Source organism: Mesoplodon bidens, assembly GCF_964165515.1.
Source record: "Mesoplodon bidens genome assembly, chromosome: 18".
Lineage (NCBI taxonomy): Eukaryota > Metazoa > Chordata > Mammalia > Artiodactyla > Ziphiidae > Mesoplodon > Mesoplodon bidens.
The window spans coordinates 601112-615003 of NC_138175.1; the positions used below are offsets into that span (position 1 = coordinate 601112).

The following is a 13892-nucleotide window of genomic DNA, read 5'->3' on the forward strand; positions in this document are numbered from 1 at the left end:
GAACCCACTGCTTTCTTGGGTAGTTCACCTCCACCGGCTTTCCAGTCAGATACCTCAATTCCGTAAATAGCAGCGAGGAGGGTCCTGCTACAGGTTTGTGGCTTGTCTCACAAAGCCATGGTCAGGCAGAATATTTTACTTGAATTCAGTTGTTCAGGTTGCCAAAAAGCCTTACACTACTGGTACTTCTTGAATGGATCCCGAAAATGGGTGTCCGATCATTTCTGTAATTTCCAGTGCCTGGGGTAGGAGATAAGGTAAACGTGGATTAACCACCTGGGAGGTTCTTAACATCTGGAGAAAGAGTTTTACTTTCATCAGATACCGTTATAGAGATAAATACTACTAAATTTCAAATAGCATTTTGATACACGATAGACTTTCTGGAGAGTTACCTGTTAAGCCAGCAGAGAAGAGAGGTTTGAGTACTCATGGGTGAACAGAGTCACCCATGTATAGTCACCCATTGGATAGAGCAGTGGCTCTTGAGTGAGGGTGAGTTTGCCCTCACCCTTCCTCCAGGATGTTTGACAATGGCTGGAGACATTTTTCTTTGTCACATCCGGGGTGTGGGAGGGTGGTGGTGCTGCAGGCATCTAGTGGGTAGAGGCCAGGATGCTACTACATATCGTACAAGGCATAGGACAGCCCTCCCCACCACCCCAAAAGAATTATCTGGCCCAAAATGTCAATAGCGTGCTATGGAGAAACCTTGGATAGAGGCTGAGGACTGAAGAGAGGCTGAGGTTCTCACATGTACTCTCCCTTCAGGTTGTCAGTCACATTTGCCAGACTCTTGTGTGGCCCTGCGCCTTTCCCAGAATGTGTAGCAGGCACACTGATGCCATTGCTTGTCATGTCCTTGGGATGAGAAAACCGTGGGGGCTCCTCAGAGTCATAAACACAGGAAGGAGTGATTTAGGAGGGTGACGTGGGAGAAGAGAGCTTTAGGAAGAACAAAATTGTCCTCATGTGTTTGAGAAATGTGCCAGATGGAAAAGCGATGAGGTGTGCCATGGGGTGTACCATTGCAGAAGGCAGACTGGGACTGATGCATGACAGGGAGTCCGATTCTGAATTTGATATAGACTGCTGTAGCAACTAGAAATGCCTAGACCTGTCTAGAGAGTGCTGGGTTTTCTGTCACTGCAAAGTTCATGTATAGGCTGATGACCACTGATTGGTGATATGATAGAGGGGAGTTGATATAAAGGATGCTCTAAGACACTGTGATTCTACACCACTTTTACGATTCTTTCCCAGAACTCGGAGCTCCTCGTTCGTTAGCTGAAGTGCCCGTTGGATATCTGCTCTGACATGTTTCATCCATTTACATGTGCCACTCATCTTTCAGGTACAAAACAAAGAATCGCTTTGCACAAAGCCAGAAGGGATACACTGAAAGAATGATCAGAAAAGAATAATACATAGGTATGTATTTGCATTGACTTTCTCCAAGTATTTGAGACAGGGTAGCTGGTTAGTGGCTGCTTTCTTGTGCTCGAGTCCTTACAACGTGATCACCTCAGAATGTCATAGGGATTGGAGCCTGTCTGAGCCTGTCTGTCTCTGCCCGTGGCCCCTAGTTTCTTCTTGTCTTTGCTTTAGGTACTGTGTAAGGCCCTTCTCTTTTCCTCCCACTCACAGCAGACATTGAGTAACCTCTGGTTGTGACTGAGATGCATATTTCACAGTATAGTACTTTAGAAATGAGAAAGGTTTACTTATTGTGGAAACAAATGTAGGCCCCTGGGAGTGTTAGTGTCACTTGGTAATGATTTTCCCAGGGCTGCCATGGTAACTGACGTTGCCTGGTTAACCCCTAAGTTTTGAAAAGAATTCTTCCTTGGATCTCAGGTGATAGTGGTACATTCCTTCCTTCATTTATTCATTCAGTATATATTTTCTGAGCACTATGTATGTGTCAGGTACTTTTCATATGGACAGTGAATGAAACAGACAAAATTCCTGCCCTAGTGAACTGTATATTCTGATTTAATTGGCTTGGGGTGAGGCCTGGCCATTGGTACTTTTAAAAATCTCTCCACATGATTCTAATGTACAACTAGGTTTGAGAATCACAGTTATAAGTGAAGCACTTTGGGAATTGCAAAGGCATTGCAGAAATAAAAAGTGGCTATTGGTATTCCTTCGCTATTCCTGCATTCTCCTGCCTGCATCAGGACTGTTGTACAAGTGCCGATCATTTTCTTTTCAGCCCTTTTCGCTGTTTGCCTAGACCCTTTATCCCTCTTTCTAACCTAACACCTTACCTCCTTCTGGTCTTTCAACCTCCAGTCCCTCATCTGTTTGGGATTTATCCTACACTTGCTGGGAAGCCATTGCAGGGTATAAACAGAGAAGTGGTGTTAGCAGAGATGCCTTTTTCAGATACCATACTGGCTATTGTAAGAGAATGGATAGGAGCGGGCAGGAGAAGATTTGGGGAGACTCATTATGAGACTGGCTTTGTGCACAGTGGTGGCCTTGGAGATAGAGTAAAGCAGGCAGGTTAGAGTCATATTTGGAAGGTTAGTGATGGCTTGGAGGCGAATAGGAGTAAGTGATGAATTGGATGTGGGGAATGTGGGTTAAGGATGTGTAATTGGGTAAATGGAGGCACTACTTACTGAAATGGGAAAAATTTTCTCCCCACATATTGGCCTGATAAACACCTTCTCACCCTTTAGACCTTGAATCAGAGATTCTTTCTTTTTTTATTTTAATATATTTTATTTTATTTCATTTTTATTTGGGCTGCGATGCCAGCTTGCAGGATCTTAGTTCCCCAACCAGGGATTGAACCCAGGCCCCCTGAACTGGAGGCACAGGGTCCTAACCACTGGACCACCGGGGAATTCCCAGCAGAGATTTTTTCTTTGTTTTTTTTAATATAAGTTTTAATTAATTAATTAATTAATTTTTGGTCGCGTTGGGTCTTTGTTGCCGCGCCTGGGCTTTCTGTCGTTGCGGCGAGCAGGGGCTACTCTTCGTTGCGGTGCACGGGCTTCTCACTGCAGTGGCTTCTCTTGTTGCGGAACACGGGCTCTATGCGCACGGGCTTCAGAAGTTGTGGCGCATGGGCTCAGTAGTGGTGGCTCGCGGACTTAGTTGCTCCGAGGCATGTGGGATCTTCCCGGAGCAGGGAGCAAACCCGTGTCCCCTGCATTGGCAGGCGGATTCTTGTGGGGTTTTTTTTAGTATATTGGTTGGAGTATAACTGCTTTACAATGGTGTGTTAGTTTCTGCTGTATAACAAAGTGAATCAGCTATATGCATACGTATATCCCCATATCCCCTCCCTCTTGCATCTCCCTCCCACCCTCCTGATCCCACCCCTCTAGGTGGTCGCAAGGCACTGAACTGGTCTCCCTTTGCGACGCCGCTGCTTCCCACTAGCTATCTATTTTACATTTGGTAGTGTATATATGTCCATGCCACTCTCTCACTTCGTCCCAGCTTACCCTTCCCCCTCCCTGTGTCCTCACGTCCATTCTCTACATCTGCGTCGTTACTCCTGTCCTGCCCCTAGGTTCATCAGAACCATCTTATTTTTTTTAGATTCCATATATATGTGTTAGCATATGGTATTTGTTTTTCTCTTTCTGACTTACTTCACTCTGTATGACAGAGTCTAGGTCTATCCACCTCACTACAAGTAACTCAATTCCGTTTCTTTTTATGGCTGAGTAATATTCCATTGTATATATGTGCCACATCTTCTTTATCTATTCGTCTGTTGATGGACACTTAGGTTGCTTTCATGTCCTGGCTATTGTAAATAGTGCTGGCAGGCGGATTCTGAACCGCTGCGCCACCAGGGAAGTCCACAGAGATTAGTTTTTAAGGGAGACCCTCCTCAACCCCCATCAGTCTCTTCCCTGCTGAGCTAGACTCCCACAGCCTTACGTAAGTGCTCCGTCATAGCACCATGCACACTTTTATTTTCACACATATTTGTAAGTTCCCTTTCTATAATCCTCTGTTCTATTGAACCTTACCCTCCTGCCTCATCTTTTTGTCTCTAGTGCCTAGCAGTGCTTGGCATATCTTAGGGATTCAGTAAGTGTCTGTTGAATAAATAATTGGAGACAGAGGACAAGGCTTAGGAGGGGAGATCAAGGCTTTGTTTTCTACATGTGGAGTAGGAGATGCCCTTAACACATCCGAGTGGGGATGTGTTTTGAGCAGTTGGTGTGAGGTTGGGATGCCTTTGGAGATGATCATGGCCAATATTTTAAACCATGGGAGTGAATAAATTTGTGAGGGAGGATGTGTGAAATTAGAAGGGAAGAGGGCCCACGACTGAGGAGCAATCTCAACATGTGAGGGCAGGAGGTGAAACCAGCAAAAGAGACCGAAAAGCAGGGGTAGAGAGAAAAACTGGGAGAGTGTGCGGTCGACGAACCCAGGGAGGAGAGAGATCAAGCAAGAGGGGAGGCTTCACCGTGCCACGTGCTGCTGGCAGAACACGACTGAGGACAGGTCAGTGTCTCATAGACTGAGCCACTTCGAGGTAATTGGTGACTTGAATCAGAGCAGTTTTGGGAGAGTGGCAGAGGGGGAGGGCATGCCGGAGTGGGCTGAGTAGTACAAACGTAGTACCTCTGAGAAGAGCATCCTTGGCAAGCTTTGTGGTTTTTAGGAGGGACCGAGTTTGCTTAGAATAAATGAAGTAACAGTTATCTCTGGGACGTGGGATTTTGATTTTCTTCGTTTTACTCCTGTTGCTCTCCCTTCAAAATATTTTTAGAATGTGACCACTTCTCACCACCTCCCCTACTATCTCTCCATCCGGAGCCACCATCATCTCTGACATCGGTGGCAGAAGAGCCTTCTGATGACCTGCCAGTGTCTACCGTGGCCCCCACAGCCTGTTTTTCATACAGCCGTCGGCGTGATCATGGGGAATGTGATCCGTCACGCCACTCCTCTCCTTAAAAGCCTTCACTGGCTCCTACCGTGAAGCGCTAACACAGCCCGCAGAGCGTCCGACAAGGCCATTCGGGGTCCGGCCACTGTGTCCTACCTGCTCACTGCTCTCCATCCATTGTGTATCTGACTTCCGTTACCCTCTTCTCCTTTCTGTGCTGCAACCACAGTGGCCTCCTTCCTGTTCTTCCAACACACCAGACAAGCTCCTGCCCCAGGGTCTTTGCACCGGCCCTTACCTCTCCTGTGCGCTCTTCCACTAGATACCAACTTGGCTAACTCAAATCTCTGCTCAGATGTCATCTTCTCATTGAAGCTTATCTGGGCTTCTCTATTTAAAATTTTAACCTATGGGGATGAGGTGGGGTGGAAATGGGTGAGGGTGGTCAGAGGATACCAACTTCCAGTTACAAGACAAATACGTTCTGGGATGTAATGTGCAGCATGGCAACTATGGTTAACAATACTGTATTGTATCTTTTTTCTTTTTTCATTTCATTTATTTATTTGTTTGTTTATTTTTGGCTGTGTTGGGTCTTCGTTGCTGCACGTGGGCTTTCTCTAGTTGCGGTGAGCGGGGGCTCCTCCTCGTTACGGTGCGCAGGCTTCTCATTGTGGTGGCTTCTCTTGTTGCGGAGCACCGGCTCTAGGTGCGTGGGCTTCAGTAGTTGCGGCACGTGAGCTCAGTCGTTGCGGCACGTGGCCTCAGTAGTTGTGGCGCATGGGCTGTAGAGCACAGGCTCAGTAGTTGTGGCGCACGGGCATAGTTGCTCCTCGGCATGTTGGATCTTCCCGGAGCAGGGCTCGAACCCGTGTCCCCGGCATTGGCAGGTGGATTCTTAACCACTGCGCCCCCAGGGAAGCCCTACCTCTCATTATTAACTCAATGTATTAACTCAGTTTTGGCTATAATTAGTGCAGTTTCTATTATCATTAATGAACTGGGGGAAGATCAGGTGGTTGTCTAAGTAGCCTGAACTGACTAGAGAGAAAGTCCCTGAGGCACAGGGGAGGAGGTGTGCCCACATCCAGAGCAGTCTAGCCATTGGAGGTCCATGGCTCATTAAGTAGCCTGAGATTCTGGTCTGTGTCCAAATAGGTACAAAGATCATTTGTGATCTAGGCATGTTCTCTTCTTGGGCATCTGAACCAGAATTCCCTGAAAGATCCCCAGGTGGTACTCAGTGGGTCAGGATGTGGATGGAGGTGAGCTACACAGAGGGAACCGAGTAAGGTCCACCCTCCCGCAGCCAGAGCCACCCACTGTCTTCTTCCAGTGCTGAGGCAAGCCACCTGGGTTTCCTCAGGCCACTGCCAACAGGTCTTCCTTTAGTATCCGGTGTCTAAACTGCAGGGTCCCCCACCAAACCCCAGTATTGGGAGCCTGCACCACAGACCCCACCACGGAGATGGACACTCATGTTGATTCCATTTCTAAAACATTTATTTTCAGGAAATGTTTGTGCTCGTATGCAAGGAAACTTTGTGGGGTATCTGTGGCTGCCAAAGTGACATCTGGCAGGATTAACTGGATCACCAGAACCAAACAGTGAGGACTGGGAAAGCAGCAATAACTGTGAGGCCTGGGCCCATGTGGGGGCAAGATTTTGAGAATGACCACTTAGGTGACAACATGGGATTCCCACGAACCGCAGCTCTGGTTAGTTTCTGGTCTGGAGCCAGATCCTCTCTCTGATGCAGACGTGGGAGGATGGAGCAGCAAGAGCTGCCCAGCTGCTCGTCTGGGAACTCATCCTCCAAGCGACTCTGTCCCTCGTCCTCCTCCCGTACCTGGAGGCGGCAGTCAGCGGGCAGCACCTCTCACAGCACCCCCGCGGACACCTGCTCAGACCACCTGCTCAGAGCTACTCTTTTGCCCAGCCCAGCACACCTGTTCCACCTGTCTGAAGACCCGCCGCCCCTTTCCTCGAAGCACACCCCAGAGCTCTTCCTCACTCCAGCCACGCCCCAGCAACTCCTCTATCAGTACCGGGTATATGGACACATCCTCCAGCCCCTGTGGGAACCTGTGTGGCTGCCAGCCAGCCAGCTCTTGGGCCCCAGACCTGTTCCCTGGTCCTGAGTCAGAACCAAAGCCCTATGTGTCCAGGGTCCACTGAACCCCAGCCTTGGTCAGATATGGAAAATGGAGACTTGGAGAGAGTAAATGATTCACTCCTGCTCTTCATCCTTCAGAGGAAGACCCCAAAAGCGCCTCGACTATTCATCAAAAGTCATTGAGTTGTACTGTTAAGATCTATGCCTTTCACTGAATGCACTTTTTGTCTCCATTTATAAAGAGAAGAAAAGCTTTTTAAGAACTGGGTTGAGCCCCCTGCATGCATAGACCCAACCGCAGGCAGAGAAGATGGTCAGCCCAGCCCAGACCTTGCTAAGAGTCTTCTCAGAGGGCCATGGGTCTGGTCTGCTGGCACTGGATGGGCGCAGATGCTGGGCAGTTGATCTCTGTGTGGTGTTTTAGACAAATATGATGACCTAGAGTAGGGTCAAACAGACAGGAGAGCCCAGGAAGCAGACCATGGGAGAGGGGAGATACCATTTGGGCCAGCACACCTGAGGCTATGGTCAAGGCCATGAGGACCACAGTGTGGTGGGCACAGTGGCTGTGAAAGCCCCACTGCTGCCTAGCCAGCCCGAGACAAGCCACAGGGAAGCACCCACCGGCCAGCCCCGTCATAATCTCTGCCGATCCCGATGAACTTGCATCCAATGACTGCCCTGATGTGGTCGAAGTGATCTGAAAAATGGAGAGGCAGCAGTGTGGGGCTTCCAGGGCAGGGGTGGGGTGATGACTGACCTCTGTTGATTCCCCTTTTTGCAGCCTGTAGGCCAAACAGGCCAGTTCCTTCATGGCCTGGCACCGAGAGTACCAACTAGAGGGCCCTGAGGTTTGATCTGAAGTGATCCCAGCTGGCTCTAGAACTGGACTTCAGATTTGGAGTGGACCCCAGAGCCCCCTGTTTGGGCCATTTCCCACCCAAGATTCACCCTGCCTCCCAGTCTCCTTGAGAACCTGTGGGGGCTCCTTTCCCCGGGTGTGGAGGATGAGAGAGCAACAAGAGTACAACTGGTGAAGACCCCAGAGACCTAAGGAGCTGTCCAGTCCCTTGGCCAGAGGTAGGGGCAGTGTGCTTTAGGAGCCCCTGCAGAGGCACAGATGGGCAACACCCGGGCTCTGTGTCTGACAGCCTCCCTGATACCCATCATTATCACAGTTTTGATTCCATGGCTCCAGTTCCACATGGCACCAAGGTGCTGTGTACCATCCATTATTGGGTTTTGGGGAGCTGTACCTAATTGCCAACAGGTGGGTCAAACCACTGGGGCTCTTCTGAAGTCCTCCCCAAATTTGGACCCAGCTTCAGCTCCAAATCAGTTTTCAGAGAGCCCAGGGCGAGGCTCACCTGCCCCAGTAGACACGTTGGCTAACGGGTTGCACTGCAGCACCCGCACGGACAAGGACAGCATCACGATGCCACCGTTCTTCTTCTGCAGGGGCGGACCGGTGGACAGTCAGCTTGGCTCCCAGCGCAGCCACCTGCCTGTTCACTCTCTCGGCCCCTGTGAGAAAGGTGTTCAGCCCTGGCCTTGAGGTCAGAGTCGTCTCCTCTCTGGGTTTGTGTGAATGGAGGAGCCGCAGCCCGGGTCTGGGTGGTGTCTTGGCCCTGGGTTTCCGGGTTTGGAGTAGTATCTTACCACCTAGACCCCCACCTAGGGCTCAAGAGTTCAGGGGCTGTGGACCGTGGGTTTTGGGGGCAGAAGATATTTAACCTGGGGTTTGAGGAAACTGAGGGAGAAGAGGCTCAGGTTCAAGGGCTCCTGGTTTGAACCTCTTGCTTTAGGGATTAGTGCCAGGGCAGTCTCTCACGAGAAGCTGCAGGATATCATCAGGAACATTCCAAGTGTTCTTGCACACACCCCGGGCCGCTGAGTGGGAGAAGATGACAGGTGCCTGTGACACTTCTAGGGCTTGCCATGCCACAGCATCCGAGACATGGGACAAGTCCACCATCATGCCCAGGCGGTTCATTTCTGCCACCGCCTTCTACAGGAACAGGATGAGGAGAGGGCATCAGGGCTGCATTTATCTTGTGTGCATTTATCTGTAGGGAACAGGCGGGGCTGTACATTCATGTGGGGCAGGGTATGGAACCCGGGTACTTACCTTGCCAAGCCGGTGAGCCAACTGACATTGCTGTAGAAGGGGTGGATACCCTTTGCTGTGCTCTGTGCCCTGAAGGATGGCCAGGAGGCAGTCTGACTGGTGGCCATGACTTTGCTACAAGAGCCTAGAAAGAGGTTCTTTCGAACTGTCTACACCTGCAACTCCCTGGTGCAAGAGGAGGGACCCAAACTGGGCTGTGCCTGGCAGTAGGAGGGCCCTTCTGGGGACTCAGTCTTGACTATATTCAGGAAAAAAATGCATACGCCCTTTTTGGTCAACTGCATCATTGTCGAAGTTCTGTCTCTTTTCACTTGCTTTAAAGGCCACTCCAATCTACCTCTTAAAAACTGTTTCCTACAATTCTGCCTTGCTTTCAAATCCTCTTCGTTGCCTTCCCTCAATATATTTTTGGACGATAGTTGTCCTTTATAACTGTACAGGTTTGTGAATTGCAGTGCCCCTGAGCTCCATCTTTCAACTCGCTTTTTTGTGAGCTGGCTGCAAAACCGCAGGATTGCTTCAGACCCTATTCTGATTCCGGGGGGCAGGCTGAGCCTTTGGTTAATTCTTATTCTTGATTGGAAATTAGAGTGACATGTGCCTGTCCAAACACCTAGAGCTGGTCTCTCATTGGTTCCCCCTCTCCCCGTTCATCCTCTGGACAATTTGCAAACTGTACGAAACAGGAGGTTAAAGGTGCTGATTCTCCAAGTGGGGAGATTGATAGTAAAGCGGCTGGAATGGCAAACCCGAGCACCAGGAGATGAAAAATAACGTGCGTTTTAGAAACCTTTCCCGATCACTGGGTGTACCATCCTCTGGGTTTCCCATGCATGTTTTAGCTGTCGGAAGATTCCCTTGAACCTGGAGATTTGGGACCCATGGAATGGGTAGCGCACAGTATTACTTTAAAGGGTCTGCATTTGCTCACCCAACCTCACCAATCCTGTCGGACCCAAGAGTGTCCAGCCTTATGTCTCTTCCAGCTGTGGGTCTAGATGTGGTCAATCCAGGTTGCATCACAGCTCCTGAACGAATTTTGTAAGAATTTCTCTTTCACTATCTTTTTTTTTCTTTTTTCTTTTTGTAATTTATATTTATAATGGGGTTTAGCTGATTTTCAATGCTGTGTTTATGCCACTTTACACCCACTTGATTCACTTACAGAGAGATATCAATAAATACTTTTTAAGATTCTTACTACGCGGATATATTCTTCTGTGGTGAATAGGGTGTGTTGAGTCCTGTTCACTGAGCAGTGAGTAGGTCTTGTCTATTACATATTTGGTTGATGGAACGGTATCTGTGCTAATTTCAAACTCTTGTTTTATGCATCACCCCACCTCATCTTTCCCCGTAAGCAGCCATAGTGTGTTTTCTAAATGTGTGACTCTGTTCTGTTTTGTACAGTTCATGTGTAGAGATTTTTACATTCCATCTATAAGTGTTATAAGTTTCGTTACCTGTGTGACTTATTTCTCTTAGTATCATCGTACCTAAATCACTCATTATGCTGCTACAGGCCTTAGGACATTGATTTCGAGTGATATTCCATTGTACATAAGTACCACAACTTGTTTACCCACTTTTTTTTTTTTTTTTTTTTTTTTTTGCGTTACATGGGCCTCTCACTGTTGTGGCTTCTCCTGTTGCGGAGCACAGGCTCCGGACGCACAGGCTCAACAGCCATGGCTCACGGGCCCAGCTGCTCCGCGGCATGTGGGATCCTCCCAGACCGGGGCACGAACCCGTGTCCCCTGCATCGGCAGGCGGACTCTCAACCACTGCGCCACCAGGGAAGCCCTACCCATTTTTTTGTTTCCTGGGATATTTAAGGTGTACCCGAGTCGAGGTCCTTGTAAACCGAGCAGCCCTAAACTTTGGGGTGCCTGTGTCCTGTCGATTTATGGTTTTCCGAATATACACGCCCATGAGCGGAAGTGCCCTATGCACTGTAGCTCTGATTTTTAGATGTTTTAGGAAACACCATACACTTCTCCAGAGTGGCTGTTGGCATTTTACATCCCACCCATCAGTGTAACAAGGCTCCCTTTTCTCCATGGCTTGTCCTGCATTTCTGGTTTTTACACTTTTCCAGGATGGCCCTTTTGACAGATGCGAGTGAGACTTCTTTGTAGTGCTGATTTGCATTGCCCGCTTGCTTGGTTGGCCAAAAAGGGCGTATGCGTTTTTTACTAAATATATTCAGGAAAAACTCATAGGCCCTTTTTGGCTAACTGCACCATTGTCTAAGTTCTGCCGCTTTTCATGTGCTTTAAAGGCGACTCCAAACTATCTCTTGAAAACTGTTTCCTGCAATTCTGCCTTGCTCTCAAATCCTTTTCGTTGCCTTACCTCAATATATTTTTGGAAGATTGTTATCATTTATAACCCTGCAGGTTTGTCAATTGCAGGGCCCCTGAGCTCCATTTTTTAAGTCCCTTTTTTGGGCACTGGCCACAAAACCCCAGGATTGCTTCAGGCCCTGCTCTTGTTCCGGGGTGCAGGCTGAGACTTTAGTTAGTTCTTCTTCCTGCTTGGAAATTAGAGTGACATGTGTCTGTCCAAACACCTAGGGCTGGTCTCTCATTGGTTCCCCCTCTTCCCGTTCATCCTCCGGACAAATTTCTAACTGTTCGAAACAGGAGGTTAAAGCTGCTGATTCTGCAAGTGGGGAGCTTGTTAGAAAAGAGGCTGGAGGGGTGAACCCGACTACCAGGAGAGGAGGAGATGAGGTGCCTTTTCCAAACTCTTCCGGGTCAAAACGGTGTACCATCCTCTGGGTGTCAGGCATGTTTTAGCTGTAGGTAGAGTCCCTTTCATGTAAGGAGGACACCAGGGATTTTTCCAAATCAGTGTCTCCCCGAACCCCAAACTGGGAAATTTTTAAGCTATGGGTACACGTATGTCCATTAAGGGCCTTAGGCAGTAGTCAGAGTCCGAGCTTAGTTGATTGAAATCTCCAGGGTCAGAAGCGCTCACCATCGGCCTCCCTTAGGTTACATTTTATCTGTCATTGATACGTGATGTAGATATAGATATGTATTCTTTTTCAGATGATTTCCCCTTATAGGTTATTACAGAATATTGAATGTTGTTCCCTGTGTTATACAGAAGTTCCTTGTTGATGATCTATTTTATACATAGCAGTGTGTATGTGTTAATCCCAAACTGTTAATTTATCCCTCCTCCCGCGTTTTCCGTTTGGTAATACGGTATAAGGTTTTATACTTCTCGGAAATGGGGGAGCTGAAAGAGAGGTCTCATTTTCAGTGGAAAAGCATTCGAAACAAGATTGAAGCTTCAGCCAAGATTATTAGATGTCCGTCCTTGGAAAGATATCACGTCATTTCTCTAATATTGACCTGACAAATAAGACAAACCCCTCTACTGAACTTGCTTATAGGAAAGTGATGGAAATATCAAATGGAAGTCTTAGAAACATCTTATTTTACCCGAGCCTTATACACTGCTCTATGTTAATTACAGTTTGGCTCACACATCTGTTCATTGAAGTTACAATGTTCTCAATTTCTGTTACTGATCCTCCAGAGCGGACCCCAACAAGGGTCCCCCTGCCCAGTGTCGTTGGAGCCAAAAGAACGAGACTGAGTTTGGTTCAGAAGCAAAGGAAAACTTTACATTTTGATCAGAGAATGGACAGGTGAGAGCGTGCACTCCCCCGCGGGCTGTGGGCGGGGCTCCTGTGTAGGGATCCCGGCAGCGGGAGGGAGGGGGCGGAGCTCTCGAGGGCCGGGTTGGCTGGAGCTCAGGCTCTATGTCGCGGAGTCTGCAGGGGCCCCGCGAGCTGAGGTGTCGGCCCAGCCACTCTGCACAGGAAATCGGGTCTGAAGTGCCGGGTGTAGGACCTCTGCATGTGGAAACCTAGGAGCACGTGAAATTAGACAAAGCACAAAGGAAAAAAAGGTTAGACTTTATTTTATTGCCCAGATTCTAATTTTATCTCCCAGGAATTTTGAATGGGCTTTGCCGGAGACAAACACCTCCTCTGCTTTTTGTCCCGTTCCTCACTCTTGGGGTGCTGAGGGTGCAGACCCCTCTTCTGTAAGTGCTTCGTGCTGAGTTGGGAGTCCTCATACCCGGGGGGAGGGGCAGGACTTCTCCCCAGCAGCCTCCAGGTGAGGTTGATTGTCCCAAGGGCTCCTGCCTCACTGCTTGTCCGCCTGAGCACCAGCATTGGAAGTGTTATAGATTCTAATGACCTCTAAGGGTCCAGGAAAGAGATGCGCAGAGACGCTGGGGGGGGGGCAGGTTTCACCCCGCCCCACATTTGTTCGGCCACCTTAGGCTGACGGTTTCTGCCAGCCTAGATGCTCTGACCAGTAGTGTGCGCTTTCTTCAATTAGGCCCCTCAATTAACGTACAAACAGCACCAGGTGTCGGAGCCCTGCCTGCTCAACTCCCAGACAGTCCAGGGCCGGTGGTGATCCAGGACCATGACGGCCACTGAGTCAACGGCCTTTTGAAGTAGCCAGGAGTCCAGCCGGACTCATTGGCCGCCGTCACCGCGGTGTCTGTAGGCTTTTCTATGGTGACAGCGTGATATACGGTTCCCCCGCCAAGCTTATTAGCTCCCCTCTGGGTGCAGTAAGTCCTGCAAGCAGTAGTCTGCTCTTTCGGGGCACACTCTTGTTTTCTGAGAGAAACTCCAGGTCAAGTGATGGTCAAATGAGTCATCATTGGGGCCCGTTGCCCCCGGTTGTCTCTCTGGAGGTTGAAGTTGGAGGGCCTCCTCTCTCGAGGTCTGTGTGTC

The 13892-nt window shown here is 49.0% G+C and overlaps 1 long non-coding RNA gene across 4 annotated transcripts in view; it reads left to right on the forward strand.

Annotated features, from left to right (window-relative positions):
* Positions 1-13892, forward strand: part of LOC308606132 — a 68913-nt gene that overhangs the window by 41591 nt on the left and 13430 nt on the right. For 2 of the 4 annotated variants that reach the window (XR_014013774.1, XR_014013775.1), the window contains exons 2-3: positions 1355-1431; positions 12671-12782. This is a non-coding gene — a long non-coding RNA (uncharacterized lncRNA). Of the gene's footprint in view, positions 1-1354; positions 1432-6385; positions 7291-12670; positions 12783-13892 lie in introns of those variants that run through there. The other 2 variants (XR_014013777.1, XR_014013776.1) reach the window with 2 other exon arrangements.